Source organism: Hyaena hyaena, unplaced genomic scaffold (assembly GCF_003009895.1).
Source record: "Hyaena hyaena isolate Hyena2069 unplaced genomic scaffold, ASM300989v1 scaffold_53, whole genome shotgun sequence".
In the NCBI taxonomy this organism is placed as follows: Eukaryota; Metazoa; Chordata; class Mammalia; order Carnivora; family Hyaenidae; genus Hyaena; species Hyaena hyaena.
Window position 1 is genome coordinate 1,479,153 of NW_024080686.1, and position 12,741 is coordinate 1,491,893.

Genomic DNA, 12,741 nt, shown 5'->3' on the forward strand with positions numbered 1-12,741 from the left:
AACAAAGTACTGAAGAGTTTACCGTGTGCCAGACACCCTCCTAGGGGCTGGGATTCCAAAAATGATTGAGACACAGTCTGTGCCTATGAGGAGCTTGGCAGGGAGCCCAGATGTAGGATGCCAAACCCAGAGCTCAGGGAGGAGAGGGAGGGTTCCCCCTCTTTTCAGTTCTCACATGCTCAACTGACTGTCTAGAGGTGGCTGATTAGAGTGCAAGAGTAGAGGGACGCCTGGGTGGCTCAGTTGGCTGTGTGTCCAACTCTTGATTTCAGCTCGGGTCATGATCTCACGGTCGGTCATGGGATCGAGCCCTGCATCAGGCTCTGAGGGATTCTCTCTCTCCCCCTCTGCCCCTCTCCTGCTCATGCTCTCTATCTCTCTAAAAAAAAGGGTGGGGGGCAGGGAACGCCTGGGTTGCTCAGTCAGTTAAACATCCAACTCTTGATTTCAGCTCAGGTCATGATGCCAGGGTCGTGGGATCAAGCTGAGCCCGCCATCGGGCTCCATGCTCAGCAAAGACAGGAGTGGAATTACACCGGAGTCCCCCTGAATCCACTCTGCCTTCTCGCCAGAGGATTTAGAGCAGAGGGAGGGCTGGGGCTTTGGAAGGGCTGCCCCAGGGGCTGCTCTATGCGAGGCAATCAGTTGTGGGGGCAGAGACAACAAACGTACAAAAAGCAGTGGAAAAAGCTCAAGAACTTGGCGCCATTTAGTCAAGTGCGCACGACAAATGCATCTCAGAGAGGGCCTGCGTCTATAGCAATGAGCCTTACTCATCACACAAAAATGGTTGTGATGTTCTCATTCGTCAGTGTTGTCAGTTATACGTATATGTGTGTCTGTATTTAAGTATTTAAGTTTTGGTACATAAAGCAACCCATCTTCAACATCTCCCAAATGATGACTCATCTACACACAATTCAGGACAGTCGAGCGGTTGAATGAACACAGAACCGTCAGAGAACAATGCACACAGGAACTGATTGTGTGGCTCTCACAGTAAGTGCTATGGGAGTCGAGAGAAGGCAGACATGAGTGTGGGCTGGAGAGACTGCAGACGATGTCAGGCGTCAGAAAACTCCTGAAGAAAAGGGGGTCCCCATAGGAGAAGGGAAGAGCCACCAAGAGGAGGAAGGTCTGTGTCTCCCCGCTTTCTGCTGCCCCGGTGGATGCCTGGGGCAGCAAGGCGACAGTCGCTTCTTGTGCGAGAGGTCCACTTTGCACAGGGCTGCTCCCCCTCCCCCACCCCCAGAGATGGCTCTGGACAGCACCTTGGAAAGCAGACTACCCACGGAGGGCTTGGTATCTCTTCTACCTTTTCACTTCCTTCGGCCATAACCAGCCGAGCCACACAACCAGCTTGACAAGTGCAGGCCACACTGGGGCGACTGGTCACACTAACCTTCTGGCCCCTTCTCGGGGACGATCTTGTAAAAAATGTTAAGTCTGACCCTTGCACTACTTTCCTGCTTAAAACCCTTCAGCAGCATTTAGCAGCAGCTTCCGGTTGGACTCAGAAGCCAGATGGCCTGGGTTTGAATCCTGGCTCCACGACTCACTAGCTATGTGATCTTGGGCAGGTTACCTAACTATTCCGTGCCTCAGTTTCTCCGTTTGTGAAATGGGGATAATGATAGCAATAATACCTCTTCAAAGGGTCATTAGGAGGATCTGATGATTTAAAACTGATAAAGCGCTTTCAACAGTGCTATGTACCCGTTCATCAGATAAACAGAATAACTCAGAATCCTTCAGGGGCCTCAAAAGCCCTCAGTGATCTCGTTGTAGCTTTTGTCTTTATCTCTTGGCTTTCCCCCCTTTTTCTCAGGCCACGGTCCCTTCTAAGCCGTACTCCCGCTGTCCTCTCTTTCCTCAATCTTCAGCTGGTGGTTCACTTCTCATTTCCCAGATCTCCGCAGAAATGGTACTTCCTCTCGAAGCTGTCCTTGGGTGCCTGTCCACTCCCAGCTGAGTGAGCTCCCTGAGCATGAAGCACATGACATCACTTCTCCTGGGTCCGATTTCCCAATAGGCAGAGGCCCCAGGAAGGGATCAAGTCTCTGTGGTTTGCCTGGGTAGCCCCCGTGCCTAGCAGAGTGTTTGGTGGGTACATCGGGTGCCAAGAAATGGACAAATGAACCAATGAGCAGAAGATGGACAGAGGGAGGAGTCACGGGCAAGGGCACAGTGACAGCGGAGGCTGTTTGCTCAGGATGGCTTCAGGCTGGCCTGGGGCCAGCCCCCAGCTGGAGGCACCCAGGACTCTGGCTGGGAGGGGCTGGAAGCTCCAGGCAGCACCCCCCCACCAACCCTCCTTCCCTTCAGTCCTGTCCCGTTCTGCAAACAAACCCCCAACTGCTCCAGGCCTGGGGATGAAGAGAACCCAGGGAAGCAGCCTTTTGCAGAGGAAGGAATTCTTTTGAATATGATGTTCCTTGATTTATTTGGACAATTTCCCTTCTGGATTTCCTGAAAGCCGGGATAAGCCTGGGTAAGAAATTTGGGGGCGACATCCATCTAAACAAAACGCATAAAACTTGTTCCATCAAAAGCAGCCCCTGGAAGAAAGGCGCTGATGCCACCCCCACTCCGCTATTTTTTTTTTCCTAGAGTTTATTTGGAGGGGGGAGGGGCGGAGAAAGGAGGAGATGCAGAAGCCCAAGCAGCCTCTGCACAGGCAACTTGGAGCTGGAGCCACATGCGGGGCTTGAATTCACGAACCAAACCATGAATTCAGGACCTGAGCCGATATCAACAGCCTGATGCTTACCCCACGGAGCCACCCAGGCACCCCGCCCCTGCTCCGCTATTACTATGCCTCGAGGTGCCTGGAGAAAGCGATTGCTCTAATCAGTGCTGATGCATGAACGGTCCCCAGCCCTTCTCCCTGCTCTGGGTTCTGAAACGCAAAGACCAGCCAGCTGGACGGAAGAAGGCAGCCCCGGTGTGTGCAAACGGCCAGGCTGCTCCAGCCGCCCCACAGCTTCCGGAAATAAAAGGGAAAAGGCAGCGACTTGTCGTTTCTTGAGCCAATGGATTTAGTACATGAGACCAAATAAGAGAGATTTTTAAAAAAATAATAAAACCCACAGCCTCCAGGAAGCTGGTGACATGAGAATTTGCTCACCAGCACCAGGCAGAAGAAAGGCAGTCTTGGGGCTTGGGTGGAAGGTTGGGGTGGCCACACAGGCAGCCCCCGGAAGTCCTGGGGATCGGGAGGCCAGCTGCTTAATGCTCAGGCTGGACACGATGACAAGGAGGAGACAGGGATCTTGCAACACCTGCGCTCTCGAGGGTCTGGCCGAGCCACACGCGATCATCACAGGGCCTCCGGGGCCCTCAGAGCCTCAGTGAGGAAAGCCCGGTTTGCCATGTTGGCCAGCGGGTGCTCAGACGATGCGTGCTTCCCTTCCACTTCCTGAAGCCCAGAGACCCAGCTTGGACAAGGTTAATTATTACGTCAGAGTCCTTAGCTGCAAGTAACAGAAATGGACTCTAATGGACTTAAATATGAGAGTAGTACTCCTTACTGATTGTGAGGAAGCCTGGCAAACCAGGCCTCTAAAATGGGCGGGCACTGGGAAGGGTATATAGTCAGAGCCACGGCTCAAATCACCCCGCAGACCCTGCTCAGAGAGAAACTGTTGTTTCAGCCCCTTGACCCCAGACATCTTTCCCTTCCGTGCTCCGTGATCATAAGACACTGGACCTGAGACTTGGCACTGGCCCCATCCTTACTGAAATTCAAGGCAGCCTCGCTGCTGCCCCCAGAAGGGATTCTTCACAATCCCCACTTCTTCGGGTCATTCGTTAGATTCAAATGGGTGAGGTATCTGGCTAGGCCCGAGCCACGCACCCCACCTCGCTGTAAGACACGCTGGGGAAGTAGGCATCAGGAATATGTATCTTCCAGGGACACAAATGGGCTCTGCCTCCCATTAAAACTCATAAAGTGAGGAATTCCTCAAATAACAGAAGGGATTTCTGATGCTGGGCAGCCTGCAAAGAGCCCATGTCGCTTGCAGTTCTACTTGGGCTTCTGGTCTGCATGGAGAGAAGCAAAAGCCAGGTGGGCACATAAAAGTTGGAGTCTGGGCAAAGCGTTTGCCTGGCTCTCGTCTCTCTCTCTCTCTCTCTCTCTCGCTCTCGCTCTCGCTCTCGCTCTCTTTCTGTGCTGTATTGACACCTCTACCTGGAAAGCTTGTCCCCACTCAAACCCGAGTTCCTCCCACATCCACAAAGCTCTCTCTCTCTTGTGGAAGATGCTATTCCACCGCTAAATTGCAACATACTTTTAAGAAATGAATCACTTCATTGATGTATGTCTTGTAAAGCTCCCCCAGGATGGAGACAAAAATCTTATTCATTAAACAGTTAACAAACACGTATTGAGTGTGTGCTAGGCCTTGGGAAGACTGCGGGCACAAAGGCAGGGCCTGTGCCTTTAAGAGAAAGGTCATATCTGTGCCAGGTGTGTCGAGGTGTGAAGCCTTCCCAGAGGAGGTGACTTCAGTATAAGTGAGCCTTAGAGATTAAGATGTGCTTGACCATGTGGGGAGCATGTCTTTCTGAAGAATGGGTGTTGCATCCTGAGACCACTATCAATCGGCAGATACTCTTATTTATTTATTTGTTTGTTTGTTTAGCTCCATGCCCAACGTGGGGCTTGAACTCACAACCCAAGATCTCTACCAAGTGAGCCAGCCTGATGTCCCTATGTTTATTTATTTTTTATTGCAGTAAAACATATGTAACATAAGATTAACTGTTTAACCACTTTTCAGTGTATAGTTTGGTGGCATTAAGTGTGTTCACATCATTGCGTACCAGCCCCCACCATCCGTCTCCAGAACTGTTGAACCTTCCCAAGCTGGGACTCCGTGCCCATGAGACAACAAGTCTACACCCCACCCCCCTTCCACCCAGCTCTGGCAACTGCCACTCACTGACTGTCTCTATCAGTCAGGTCCTTCCCCCCCCCCCCCATTATTTATTGAGAGAGAGAAAGAGAGAGAGAGTAGTAGGAGTCAAGGGCCATCCAAGATTACTCCAAGGTGTCTTCTTCTACTTTATTTTCTCTGCATTGACCCCTCACATGTCTTCTTGTGTGAGGAAGGGAGACTTATGATTCTATAAAACTGATTTTTAAATAATCCTCTGTACTGACTCACAAATATTTCAAAATTATGGCCTATGTCAATGGCAAAGTCCATCCCCACATCATTACTGTGGGATATACAAGATAATTTGGGGACAGATTTGATCATTGCGCACTTTTTAAAATTAAAGTTTATTTACTTATTTTGAAAGTGAGAGAAAGCACGAATTGGGGAGGGGCAAAGAGAAAGGGAGAGAGAGAGGATCCCAAGCAGGCTCCCCACCGTCAGCACAGAGCCTGACGCAGAGCTCAGACCCATGAACCATGAGATCATGACCAGAGCCAAAGTCAGACGATTAACCGACTGAGCCACCCAGGCGCCCCATCATTGCATGCTTTGATCGGTTTTATAAAAGAGATAATTTACAGCAGTAGTTTATGGTCATTAAATGTGCAATGGCAATTCAGAACAATAATTCCAGCCCAGTCCTGCCCATTCATCAGCTGTGTGGCCTGGGAAAGTCACTTAACCTCTCTGCATTTCTGTATCTTCTTGAGTAAGATGGCTGTTGATTAGAAGAGCTGATTTATACAAAGCACAAGAGTGTGTGACCCACAGTAAGGGGCTCACTTCGTGCTGGTACTGCTGTTGTGGTGACGAGGATGATGATGACAGTGCTCGACATCCACATCTTGAAGGGATTCTCCTCCAGCCCTGAAACCCCGAGCTTTGCAGTCCTTCTTGGGAGGGAGATGAAGTTGTCCATTCCTCGTCGTTCTGAAGAAGAAAGAGGTCACCCTCTCCTTGCTGGGTCTCCCACCCTCCTGGAAGACTCAGCCTTAGCTTCCTGCAGAAAAGAATGTTGCAAACGATGGTTTGCCGGCCTCATTCTCCCCCCTTCTCGTTTCTTCCCCAGCTTGCTCTGGTCCCAAATCACGGTCTCTTCCTTAGCAGCAGAGACGTTTCCCTTCCTCCGCCATGATGTCGGCATGTCCTGGGGGGCTGGGAGCACAGGAGAGGAAGGATGAGCCCCTCTGCTCTTCTCCCTCTCTCGCACCACAGCCGACTCCCCCTGCAGCTTTCTGCACCCTCTCCCTCCGAGCCTGCACATCAGCCTCTCCGCCCTCCTTACCGCTTGGAGCTCCCTTTTGGGTGCCCTTTTTAAAGGCGTGTTCTGGGCAGAGGATTTCATCAGGACACTTAGGTAATGGAGCTTTCCCTGCGTGACAACCTCAAGTGGGCCAATGGTGCGTGAATAGGTGCAGGGCAGCTTCTGGAACACACTGTGGGCCGGTGCTTGCGGAGACGCTGGCAGGTGCTGGGCGTCGGACCTGGGCTGGAGGCATCTCGGAAATTCACCCAAACAGGAAGTGGCGCCAGCCTCCTCCGTTCCCGCAGGACCAGGCTCTGTCCGCCCAAGGGAGAATGCGTGCATTCTGCTTCCTCATGGTGGATAGTTTTCTTTTTTTATTTGTTTGTTTAAAAAAATGTTTTAATGTTTCTTTTTGAGAGAGAGAATGAGCGGGGAAGGGCAGAGAGAGGGGGAGACACAGAATCCGAAGCAGGCTCCAGGCTCTGAGCTGTCAGCACGGAGCCCGACGCGGGGCTCGAACTCGTGAACTGTGAATGACCTGAGCCGAAGTGGGATGCTCAACCAACTGAGCTGCCCAGGCGCCCCCATGGTGGATAGTTTTAAATACGTGCTTCGCAGGCAAAATCCACAGGGCTGGGCAGGTACCTAACTGATGGATAGATTAGAGAATCAAATATTTGTTGATGGAAAAAGCTGAAATTTCTTTCAAACAATTGATCATTGGAGTCAAACATCCTAGATTCTGAAGGCACTTTGAGTGTATGGCTCTAGGTTCTATATCGCTCCATGTCATTTACTTTTCATGCCTGGACATCTTTCAGTGTCTTTGAAAAGTGATTTATTGTTCACCTTGGTATTTCCCCAGCTTGAGAGTACGGGCTGTGTTTGTCTCTCTCCCTGCACATAGTAGGCACTCAATGAATATTAATGTCAGCAATCTTTTATAGCAAAAATGATTCATTTCTAGACAATTAAACTCAGAAGAAACTTCTTCGACTTAATCCTGGACACATCTGATTCCTTGATTCAGGCTGCCTGAGGAGAAGCAGGGATGTGTCACTGGTGCCCTCCTTCCACACGCAGTAAAGGCACACCACTTCACCAGAGATATGACGCGTCTGTCTCTTTCACACACGCCCTTTGCTCCGTGATCATTTCCCTGGTTATCTGATGACAGCAAGTGTGTGTATGTGTTTCCTGGTGAAAGATTCTAGTCCTCTGACAGCTTTTAGGGAAAAGTCCAGGGGCGCCTGGCTGGCTCAGTTTGAAAGAGCAGGCAGCTTTGATCTCGGGTTATGAGTTCGAACCCCACCTTGTGTGTAGAGATTCTTTAAAAATAAATTAATTTAAAAAAAGACACTAAGGAAACAAATACGTATTTTTTTTAAAAAGCTCAGGCAGGAAAATCATGACTCTCCAGGAGGTCTTTTAAGTGGAGTTTCAACATGAGCCAAAATTTTGAGAACAAAGAACTGCTCTATGGGTTAGCAAGGAAGACTATTTCCGACAAACGAAAGTTCCTTCTGGTTCTGTCTTTGTCGAGTCTAACTTGAACTCTGCTTCCCTCAGAGGAGGGCCTGCCCTGTCTGTTTCTGGAAGGAGCTTTAATGGGTTGTTTCTTCTTCTTCTTCTTCTTTTAAGGTTTTATTTTTAAGTAATCTCTGTACACAACCTGGGGCTCAAACTTACAACCCCGAGATGGAGAGTCGCATGCTCTACTGACTGAGCCAGCCAAGCGCCCCTAACGAGCATGGTTCTATTCCTTGGAACTGTGAGGTCACAAACAGGTCACTGGGGGGCTAACGCCAGCCTTGTGTGCTCCCCAGGATGATGGCGTCCGTTATTAAAACACCCGTTCCCTTGAGTAAGCAGGGGCTGCTTCCGAGCCTCACAAAGGCCACTCTGTTGCTCTGGCTCCTTCCTGGGACCCTATAGACCCTCCACGCCCTTTTCCAGCAACAAAAGAGGCAGTGCCTGCCGCAGCCTTGGAAGTGGGGTGAGGGTTCCAACTTGGCAGCCATGTTGGGGGGTTAACTATTTTAGCTATCACCCCTAGGCCGAGGGCTTGGAGCCCATGCTGATGGAGCCACGCGGATGACCCCTTCAGGAGAGGGAGTCACCTGCTGCAGGGGGTGGGGGTAACGGTAGAGGGAGGTTCAGGACTCACACGCTGGCTGGAGCAGTGTCCATGAGAAGCAACGGCACTGCCTGCAGAGAGCTGACAGCTTGTGGCAGAAACGATCCGAGAGAGAGACCCGAGGGACGAGAGGGTGACGCCACTCCCTGCTTGCGACCCCGCTGATGGCTCTCCTTCCCACGCAGGACACGCGGGACACCTCCAGGCCTCTAGGTGTGGCCCCAGGCCCCCCACTCCTGGTCCTTGCTTCCCACTGCTTCCCGCTGGCCGTCCCCCCGCACCCAGGCTCCCTCCGCCCACACCCCTGCCTGGGCCGATAATGTCTGTCTCTGGGTCCCAAGCACCTAGCTGCGTGACTGGACCGTGTGGCAGTTGGTGCACAAATGTTGGCTTCAAGGAGGAAGAGAGCTACAGGGACAAGGAAAGGGGGTGGATGGAAGGTAAGTGTCTACACCCCAGGTCCCCCAGTGCCCTGGGCACCGTGCTCCCCTTACAGATGGCGGAAGCCGGAGGAAGAAGAGACGCAGTGGGCACAGCCAAAGGCTGGAGGGTAGTCTCCGTGCTTCCTGGCAGCTGGAGGGCTCCCGGCCCGGCCTCGCCCGGCCCCACCCGCCCCACAGCCTCGGCAGTGTTTGGGGGCGGGGAGAACACAACTAAATACCAGGCTCCCGCCCCAGGGGCGTATCTGGGGACCGGAGTCTCCTGGACACAGGAAAGCACAGATCCTTCAGGGGACCTGCCTCAGAAGGTAAGGAACAAGGGTGCCCGGCACATCCCCAGGCCTCTTCAGGGAAATAGGTGCCAGAGGGTCTTTGAACTGCACCCACTTTCCTGAGCGTTGTCCCAGGCTGGGGCCACAGAGGGGAACAGGGAGCCCCTGTCCTTGAGAGGCGCCCACATCTACGGGCACAGGATAAGCCCTGTTACGGCACCGCAGCAGACGCCTAGGAGGGCACATGCCCCAGATGCCACAGTAGCCCCAGGAAAGAGGAGGAGCTGAAAGCCGTCTGGGAAAGGAAACCCCCGCCTAACGTGGAGGAAGGGGAGGTGAGGGGGGACTTCCTGGAGGAAATGACATCTCACTGGGGTTTTAGAGAAAGCATACAGTCAGGCAGTCAGTGCAGGGTAGAAGAAAATTCTAGGCGAGGGGGAACAGCATACGCAAAGTCAGAGTCATACGTGGAAAATGAAGAGTGCTTGGGAAAGCGCGCGCAGATGGCAATGTTGGAAGCTTCAGGAACAGGGCAGGGAGATGAGGAATAAGGCCGAAGACCGAGGCGGGGGTGAGAGCCGGACAGGCTGTAAACAGGGTTCGTATTTGCAGAGAGATCTGTCAGTTACACACTGCGTTCATTCAGTTCGCTACCATTTATTGAGCTCTTTCTGTATGCAACCTGTTTGTTTTCTGACCTTCTCATCAGTCCTCAGTTACCTCTGTCGCTAACTGCTGGGGACATCTGAGACACCACACAGTCTAGACCCATTTTACAGGTGAGGAAACTGAGCTCCAACTAGTTAATGTGATAACTGAGAGCTCCCAATTGCTTCGTGGCAGAACCGAGCCTGGTATCCAGATCTCCAAATTTCCCGGCGTGGGGTCCCAGGGCCTTGTGCTTGGTGTGCAAAGCAAGGCCCTTGGAGCTAAACTGCTTCTTAGCTGTTTAGGAACGGAAATGGGCCATGAAATGATATTCAGGGCAAAGAAATCCAGACTCTCATCTGAAGTTCATTTTTTTACTTACTTACCTACTTACTTAATTTGTTTATTTATTTATTTATTTATTTATTTATTTAAAATACAATTTATTGTCGAGTTGGCTAACATATGGTGTGTACAGCATGGCTAACATATGCTCTTGGCTTTGGGGGTAGATTCCCGTGGTTTATCACTTACATACAACACCCAGTGCTCATGCCAACAAGTGCTCCCCTCAGTGCCCTTCACCCATTTCCCCCTCTACCCACCATCAACCCTCAATTTGTTCTCTGTTTTTAAGAGTCTCTTAAGGTTTGCTCCCCTCTCTGTTTGAAACTATTTTATTCCCCTTCCCCTCCCCCATGGCCTTCTGTTAAGTTTCTCCTGTTCCACGTATGAGTGAAAACATATGGTATCTGTCCTTCTCTGCCTGACTTATTCACTTAGCGTAACACCCTCCAGTCCCATCCACGTTGAAATGGCCAGATTTCATTCTTTCTCATTGCCAAGTAGTATTCCATTGTATATGTAAACCACATCTTCTTGATCCATTCATCGGTGGATGGACATTTGGGCTCTTTCCATAATTTGGCTGTTGTTGAAAGCGCTGCTATAAACACTGGGGTGCGTGTGCCCCTGTGTGTCAGCACTCCTTTGTCCTTTGGATACTTCCCAGTAGGGCTATTGGTGGGTCATAGCGTAGTTCTATTTCGGAAAATCAATGAATGCCATGATTTGTTGAACAGACGCACTCTGAGTTTGACAAACCACATGCTCGTAAGCGCCAAGGCCGCCTCCCAGACGCCCCTAGAGCCCACCTCGGAGGCCAGCATGTCGGTTGCTCAACGGTGACGCCAGTTTGCACAGGATCTACCTGCAGGGCGTCGATCCCTCTCCTGACTCTCCCACTGACTTCACCACCAGAGAGGGCGCTTTCAGGCGGGGCCGGCTCTTTCCCAAAGTCACCCTCAGATGCCACCCACCCCATCAGCATCGTTTGTTGGCAGCAGCCTTGTTGGTTTGCAAAGAAAGAAATACCGGGAGATTAGAAGCTGTGCACTTCTGGCTCTTCCGGAAGGTGCCGGGCCCTGCACCCAGGTGGGGTTTGCAGAGACAGGAGTAAGGGACAGACAGTGGCTGGTGCTCGGGCAGAGGGCATGCGAACGCATTGCCTGGGTGAGTGGTCTCTGGCTGACTTCTTCATTCCATAGTTCTCCTTAGATGCTTTAGTACAAGTACTCCCAGGGCACCTAGGGGGCTCAGTGGGTTAAGGGTCAGACTCTTGATTTCGGCTCAGGTCATGATCTCACAGTTTGTGAGATCAAGCTCTGCATCAGGCTCTGCACTGACAGTGTAGAGCCTGCTTGGGATTCTCCGTCCCTCTCTCTTTCTCCCTCTCACTTTCTCTCTTTCTCCCCCCTTCTCACACACACACTCTCTCAAAATAAATAATAAAATAAGATAAATAATACAAGTCCTCCCTGCAGCCTAGGATTGTGACAGCAACTTCTACCCCTGGTTCACTCCTCCCCACCCCCACCCCATCTCAGGACCGTCTCCTGAACTGGGAGGCAGTGGGAACTCCCCTGCCTGGCTGATGTGGGAAGCTTGGAACTGGTCATGGACATGTACCTTCTGGCATCCTGGCCGTGTGGGGTGGTGGCCGACACCCTGGTTTGGTGTCAGACACACAAAATGCATATCCTGTGTGTAACTTTGAGAAGGTGACCTGTCGTCTTTTCTGAACATTTTTTTAATGTTTATTTATTCATTTTGAGTGGAGGCAAGAGAGAGAGAGAGAGAGAGAGAGAATCCTAAGCAGGCTCCATGCTATCAGCACAGAGCCTGACGTGGGGCTCAAACTCACAAGCTGTGATATCAGGACCTGAGCCGAAATCAAGAATTGGACATTTAACCTACTGAGCCACCCACGCGCTCCCCGAGCCTTTAGTTTTGCAATAGGTGTAGACCAGCACCATCTGATAGGTTGACCACTAACCGCACGTGGCCGCTGAACACCTGACACGTGGCTAGTCCTACTTGAGATGTGCCGTAAGAGTGAAATACTCACTGGGTTTCCTCCTCCGCCAGGTCCATCGGTGACTGGAGACACTGTGGACAGAGCTATTTCCCTCCTCCCTCGAGGCTCGGGCTGGAGGCTGACACAGCACTGGCGAGGCCTTTGTGAGATGCCCCCTCCTAGCCCATTACCCTCATGGGGACACCAGACACCTAGCAGGCCAGGCAGGTGTTGCAAGGGGCAGGCTCTTGGCACCGGAACTCACCTCATACCTGGTGTGACTGTGGCATGCCACAGAGAGAACATTCCATCCTCCCACACCTTCCCTGGGCCCCCCATCTTCCCTGGGCCCCGGGGCCCCATGCTGGGGGAACAGTGGGGTGTAGACTGTGCCGATACAATCTTCTAGCTGTAGCTCTGGCACCTCCTGCCTGGGTGACCTGAGATAGCTACTCCTTCCACACTTAAACCTGCTCATCCCTAAAATGGTCTGCCCTCTGCTGCTGAGTCATTCTCCAGGTGGTTGTTTTTTTGTTTGTTTTGCCACTAGCTGGTCCTTGGCTTGTAGATGCATCGTCTCAATCCGCCTCTGTCAGGACACGGCCATCTTTCCCTGTGCATCTTTGTCTTTGCATGGCATTCTGCTTTCTTAAAGGGACTCCAGTCCTACCAGATTAAGGGCCTTTCCTATTATTC

At 51.6% G+C, this 12,741-nt stretch overlaps 1 long non-coding RNA gene across 2 annotated transcripts; it reads left to right on the plus strand.

Moving 5' to 3' along the window:
* The first annotated feature begins 7,999 nt into the window (after positions 1–7,999).
* LOC120231150 lies at positions 8,000–12,147 on the plus strand. 2 transcript variants are annotated; one of them, XR_005528271.1, is made up of 3 exons: positions 8,000–8,542; positions 8,671–8,769; positions 12,117–12,147. It is a non-coding gene; the product is annotated as an uncharacterized LOC120231150 (long non-coding RNA). The 2 variants fall into 2 exon arrangements; XR_005528272.1 differs by having other exon boundaries at positions 8,000–8,188; positions 8,515–8,769.
* Positions 12,148–12,741: the final 594 nt, after the last annotated feature.